Source organism: Rhea pennata, chromosome Z (genome assembly GCF_028389875.1).
Source record: "Rhea pennata isolate bPtePen1 chromosome Z, bPtePen1.pri, whole genome shotgun sequence".
Lineage (NCBI taxonomy): Eukaryota > Metazoa > Chordata > Aves > Rheiformes > Rheidae > Rhea > Rhea pennata.
The window spans coordinates 41,508,585-41,514,979 of record NC_084702.1 but is presented as its reverse complement, the minus strand read 5'-3'; positions in this window follow the sequence as shown (position 1 = coordinate 41,514,979).

The following is a 6,395-nucleotide window of genomic DNA, read 5'->3' as shown; positions in this document are numbered from 1 at the left end:
GTAATTTACTGGCGATGACATAATCTTGGAAGCATCCTTGGCTGGGCTGACCCTTCCCAGTAACTTATCTGCATCTGACTCAGCTTTCTGGCTTGCAATGTAGACTCTTCATGCCTTCTTCAAATCTGTGTCACTCATAAGCATGCAGGAAGATCTTGGTTTGTCTTCAAAAGGGTTTTTATTTTTCTTCACTTAACTTAAAGTGACACATCATCCTTTCAAGCTCCCACTGTCTTTAGGGAATGCATCTTGCAAGGAATTGAAGACAAATTTGCCAAACTGTTGAAAACCCTTTACTTCTTTCAAGTAGCTCTTAGTAAGGCAAGAGGTCAGGAGAGAGAGTAATGCCTGCTCTCTAACCCCAGGTTCAAAGGTTCATCTTGTAATTTCAACTTTATTGAGGTAAAAGTTTTTATCTTATTTAATGGGATCAAAACATACTTTAATTTGGAAGGCAGCTGTGGAGGTCATTTAGTCCAGTCTGGTGCTGAAAGCAGGGCTTAGGTCAAAGATGACAGTGCACAGGGCTTTGGCCAGCGGCGTGTGGAAATTTTCAAGGGTAGAGGTTCTGCAGCCTCTCTGGGCTGCCTCTTCCTGTGCTTAACTGCACACACACAGGAGATTTCCTTATGCTTGAAAATGAAATTTCCTTTGGTGTCGCTTTTGAGTGTTTCCTCTTGTCTTTTGTCCTGGCTCTTCATACTGCTGAGGAGAATCTGTTTCTCTATAACCTCCCTGTAGGTAGCTGAAGATAGCAATTACATACCCATGCTTAGTCTTCTCTTCTGAGAACAAGCACAACAAATCCACATTCCTGAGCCTCTTCTCATATATCATGTACTCCACACCTCCTCATTTCCTTCTCTTTGTTTGAAGTATCCACCTGATATTTCTTGGCTTTTATGGAGAATGCAGAGGATTGCTGGCAATCAAGCATGAAAGGATGATGCTGCAATGGCATCAGTAATGGTATCTCAGTTATCCTTAAGAAAAGATCATTAATAACCTTTGTCAATAGATTTATTTCTCAGCTTCAGACAATAAAACTCTATACTTGAATTTAAGATATGGTAATAGAAATGTTAGAAACTTCCTTGAGATTCTCTTTTTTGTCAGATATGAAGACTGCCCAGTTGTGTAAGAATACATTACTATTCTGATGTGCCCAAGGGCCTAAAAGTGACATAAGGTGAGCATCAGAAATACTATAATACTGCATAATAATGCTACGTATACTGCATAAAATAATACTGCAGAAAGCAGGATTATTCTTATTTTGCTTAGGGGTAAGTTGAGATGTAGAAAAATTAACGGACCTGCTAAGTTCTAAATCAGCAGATTTACTGCTGATGTGTGAAAGATCACACTTTCCAGGTTCCCTCTAAAATTCTGTTCTGTCTTGTCATATATGTAAAACTGAAGGACTGTAGAGAAGAGCAAGTGAGACACAAACTAATACAGAAAAGGAGACCTAATACAAAAAATTGAAAGGACATATTTTTAGATACTGAACTAATATCTCCTCTGCTTGATCCGTGCTAAACAAGAGGTGTATTACAATGTGTTGAGAAAATTACTTCTAACAGTAATTTGTGTAACTCATGTGTTCATGATGAATTATTTGCTGTGGAGCAAGAGCAAAGTGGATTATTAAAAGAATCAACCTGAAAAGGCAAAAGGAAACAAAAGGTGCTGTACTAGAGAATACAAAAGCTCTTCCGGCACAGTATGGAGAACATACTGAGTAGTGCTCCTTCTTGTTCCCAGCAAAGCCTGATACTAAGATCAAAGAAGGATACTACAACCTGAAGGCTGCTAGCGTAGAAGGGAAAATTATAAGAGGAATTTAGTGAACGGTTTAGAGAGTCTCGACTGGAGATGAGTAGAAATAAAAAAAAAAAAATAATAAAAAAAAAGGAACAATCTCTGGGAGGGCCAAGAGAGGAGAACCTTCCCACCTTATAAGTTTGGAAAGTAGCAGTGACCTGCTACTGTATCCTCAAAGTAAAAGCACATGCAAGGGTAGCCAGTTTGCCCAGGGTACTGTGCCATTAGCAGTAATTACCCTGACATTCCAAACTCTGACACTTAAAGTCATGGGCTACCGGGGACACCTGGACTGGGAGAATTTCACCCTTAAGCCACATGCTTAAGAGACTGTCTCCTCTTTCCCTGAGGGCTACTTTTTAAGAGGAAATGAAAAAAAGAAAAAATGGCACACAGCAGACTTTCTTTCTATGGTCTTCCTCGATTCTTCTGTTCCCCTTTTTACACTATTTCTTGTTCTGCTTTCATTTTCTAATTAATACAAATTCATGTCTCTCTTCTGCTTCTCCACTTTGGTGGTTTGAGCTGTCTAGTCTGATGGTATCAGCAGAAAGGCCTAGAGATGAGATGTGCTCTATGACTTCTTAATCTGTTTTCTTGTTTGTCTTCACCCTGAGCTGTGGTCTACTCCTATCATCCACCCAGCAAGAATTAGAGGTAAGCCTCTGGCTTTAGCAGAGGTGCATGCTTCCTCCAGCAATCTGCTTAACTTGGAGTTTGAGTGGATGATCCTGCCCAGGGGATGTGTAAATTGTTATTGGATCACCCAGTTAAGCCTGTGTGATCTCAGTGTTGCTTTAAGTGTATCACATAGACATGCCCTGTAAGCATGCACTGTGCTTTACTGCATGCTTGTTCTGTGTACATATAACACTATACATGTTATTTTAATTAAATTAATAAAAAGACTTCACCTGAAGATTATTTGAATAAAGTACTATAATGTTAAGAAAAGCTTAAATGCAGATTTTCTGTGCAGGTTTATGGAAGTTCTGTACATATCCAGTAATTACGTGATCACAGACTTCTTTTTGCCACAGGTTTCTGACCTCCTCTGCGGGGTTCAGGGAATTTCATCAGGATTTATATTTCGTCCAAATATTCTACTGAATATCTGATTCATAATTTCTTGCATTTCATGCCATGTGTGGCATTTTCTATGATGGTTTTCATTAAAAAAAAAATAATCACAAACCCTGCCAGATTACTTTCAGATCTTTCCTTATAAACAGGGAACTAAGACATACATGGATTTAGGCCTAATTTTTTAGTAACTTTGGGTGGGTAATTTGCTGTACCTAAACCTCAAAACCATTTCAAAATATTTAACAATTTGTTTCTCAGCTTAGGTTGTATAACATTGGTTGATTGCTGTTGTGCATCAGAGATGTGTGTCAGGGTGAGCCCTCCCACTTGCACTGTGTGCCCTGTAACACCTCCTAACTGAGCAGAGCCGGGGAGTAGTGTCACATTGCCACTGGTTAGCTTTTAAGCAAATTTGACTCAGAGTATCAGCTTGGGCAACTGGGAGTGCTGAGCTCTCAGCTCTCTGATAACACTGGTCCTTTATGGATACCCACGCTTAATACTCATTGTGCTAATCTGGGCTTTTTAGTTGGATACTGTTTGGTTTACATACATTCCTCCAACAGGAGACTTCTGCATTAACTTGTTGCTTACAAAAGTAAGTCAGCGCTTCTCAGCCCTCTTGCTACCTCTGTTAGCTATGCCTTACTGGAAATTTTGGTATAGAAATAGTTTATTGGAGTGCAGTTTGGGAGGAATCTATTTTTCTGGTAATGAAGGCAAGCCTCAAACCAAGTCACTTGGTTGCAGACCCTCCAGGTGCTACCGTAGTCTTGGTTCTAATTAACTTGAGCTGCAAAAGCATATTGTTGAGATCTAGGTTTGGCTGTTTCTTAGCTTCTGAGAGAGTTTCCTCCTATTCAACTACCTATCCTCCACCTTGGCCAGTTTCCCCAAGCAAAACTCTCTCTACCCTCAGCTGTAGCTTTTCCTGGGCAATCTAGCTCCTGTTCTGAGCTTCCCTTCTAAGTGTGCAAACTGCTCACCCTTTTTTATTTTCTGCTACCTTCTTTCCTTTCCCTAATACAAACAGCAAACAAACATTAATTTTTTTTTTATTTTATTTTATTATAGTCTTGCTGTGGAATCAGGACTGACTGATAAGCAAAGATTAAAAACCTGTTTGACTACATCAGCGGATTATTCTGCAAGCTGCTTGGAGCTGTGAGGTGCTGTGGGTACTAGGGAAAATTTCCCAGCTCTGTACCTGGGATCCTAGTACCCAACTACCCTTTCAGCTTGACAGGATAACATTGACAACAAACTTGTAAATAGGGGCTGGTGGGGGAACAGTGATAAGCAGTTCCAAATTCTTAACAGATTTTTTTTTCTTCAATTTCTGTTCTAGCTAATCTTTTCAGGCATGTTTCAAAAATGCAGCAAGCAGAAATGTGCAAGTGGGCCCTCTTCCAGCTCCCCTGTCCTGAGGGCTTGACAGCACTTTGTTTAAATTTTCATTATGTTCTTCAGTTAGTTCAATCCTCCTAGATTAAGCAGCTTATTATCCAACAGTGTTTCGTAACTTATACATCAGACACAATTACATTGTCTGCCATGTCTCTTTTTTTTTTTTTTCCCAGAAACAATGAATGGACTAATAGTACCAGAGATGATAGCTATGGTATCAAAGTGTGCTTCCTAAAATATTTTTTCCTCTCTTTAATAGTTGTGGGGGGGGGGCTCCTGGTATCATATATGCATTAAAAAAAAAAAAGGATTTTTTTTTTCCCGAATCCCTGCTTCAGGATAGGTTTTACTCCACCAGGGAAACTGCACTTTGAAATTTCAGCTTTTTTCATGTAAGCACTTGTAAGTGCAACAATTTCTGTAGGAAAAGCTTAAGATACATTTCATGTTTGTGTTCTGTGTTATATATGTTCCCAGCAATTACAAGTAATCAAGAAGTGGAAAATGGGCATCAAGGTAAGAAGTTAGAGAAAAGGAAATGGACTCCAGCAGAATGATTTTTAGACAGTATAAGCCTCTGCCCACTGACTTATAGACCATCTTTTATCAATTAGTAAAAGTGATAACTTGAAGTAATACGTTGAAAGTAATTCAAATTATGTATCTCTTACTTTGTATTTTTGTATTTACCAATTTGCACTCACACCTTCCCATCTGTCCCTCTGTCTAGCAATATTAGGGTTTTATTAGTGCTTGACTTCTCTTCCTCTGCAAAGTACTTCTGGAAGTAGTGTGAGCCACTTGTCATCTCAAATATAACAGCAAAGGAGTTGGTGGGGCAGGTGTCATTGTGTGTCATATTGTTGTGTGGTGTTTGCTGAAGAAAGGCACCAATACTCGCAAATCTGTGGCTTCTACTAGGATTGTGCTCTGAAGTGTTCTTACAATACTGCTGCTTCCAGACCTAGTTGAATGCCTTTCTCTTGTACTTTGGAGGTATCAGGGTTCTCTTTTCCCCTTTTTTAAGTTTGGAAAGTTGCACTCTGTGAGATTTCTTTTTTTCTTTGCTGGTAAGTTTTCTTCTGAAAGGATTGAAAGTTGAATTGGGGAGTTGAATTGCCTTAGTACAAGACCTGGTGGAATGCCAGGGATAGAGCAGCAGAGGGAAGGCTAAAAATGGGACTTACCCCTTCTGCTGATCGTAGTAAGTCATAAATGTAAATTCGCCCAAACAATTAAGCCACTCTGGACTGGTGCTGCCAGCATCATTTCTTTCTCTTGGTCATCCATTCTTATCCTCTTTCCTCTGCTAATATCAATGTATCTGATTCTGCTAGTTCATGTAGCTAAACTAGTAGAAAACTATTCACCGTTTTTTACACCATGTTTCCTGTGAGTAAGGGAATGCAGCAGCAGCTGGCATGGAGAAGTGGAGTCTGAGAGTGCTCGGGTGCTTCGGTGAGGAACAGAGCAGGGTGCAAGCAGCACATAGACAGATGGACGCAGCTGTTTCAAAGGGGAATGTTTACAGACAGACATACCGTGGCCACTCAGGAAACAAGGCTGAGAAATAAGCTTTAAATAAGCTTTAAAATTCTATTGAAGTCAAAGGCAAGAGCAGCTATTGGCTTACAGTAGGGAAGTAGCTCCCTAAGACAGGGCTGTATCCTCATTACCATTTCATGCAGCTTCTATGAACTGCGCAGTGGGCACCCTCTGGTGGCTCTAACTGCAGCAGAAATTATTTTCCATTAACGTGAATTGGGAAACGTTTTTGTTTGGTATGTGATTTTTTGTCCTCTAGTCTTGAGTTAAAAATACTTGCTGTGCTTATGGTTATTTACAGTGTGAGGTTTAAATATCCCCAATCATTAAACTTTATGACTTTAGCCTAAAATCTTTATGGTAATGAGAATGAAAAACAGAACTCCTGTACCTGATGTTTTGTATTATCTGTTTAAAGCCTATCAGCTGTCAAATGTTTTTTTTTCCCCTCATCTAAAGTGATTTTGAGACGAGAAGAACGAAGCAAAGACAGATTTAAAGTAGTTTACTTCTTCATGCACAGCTGCGCA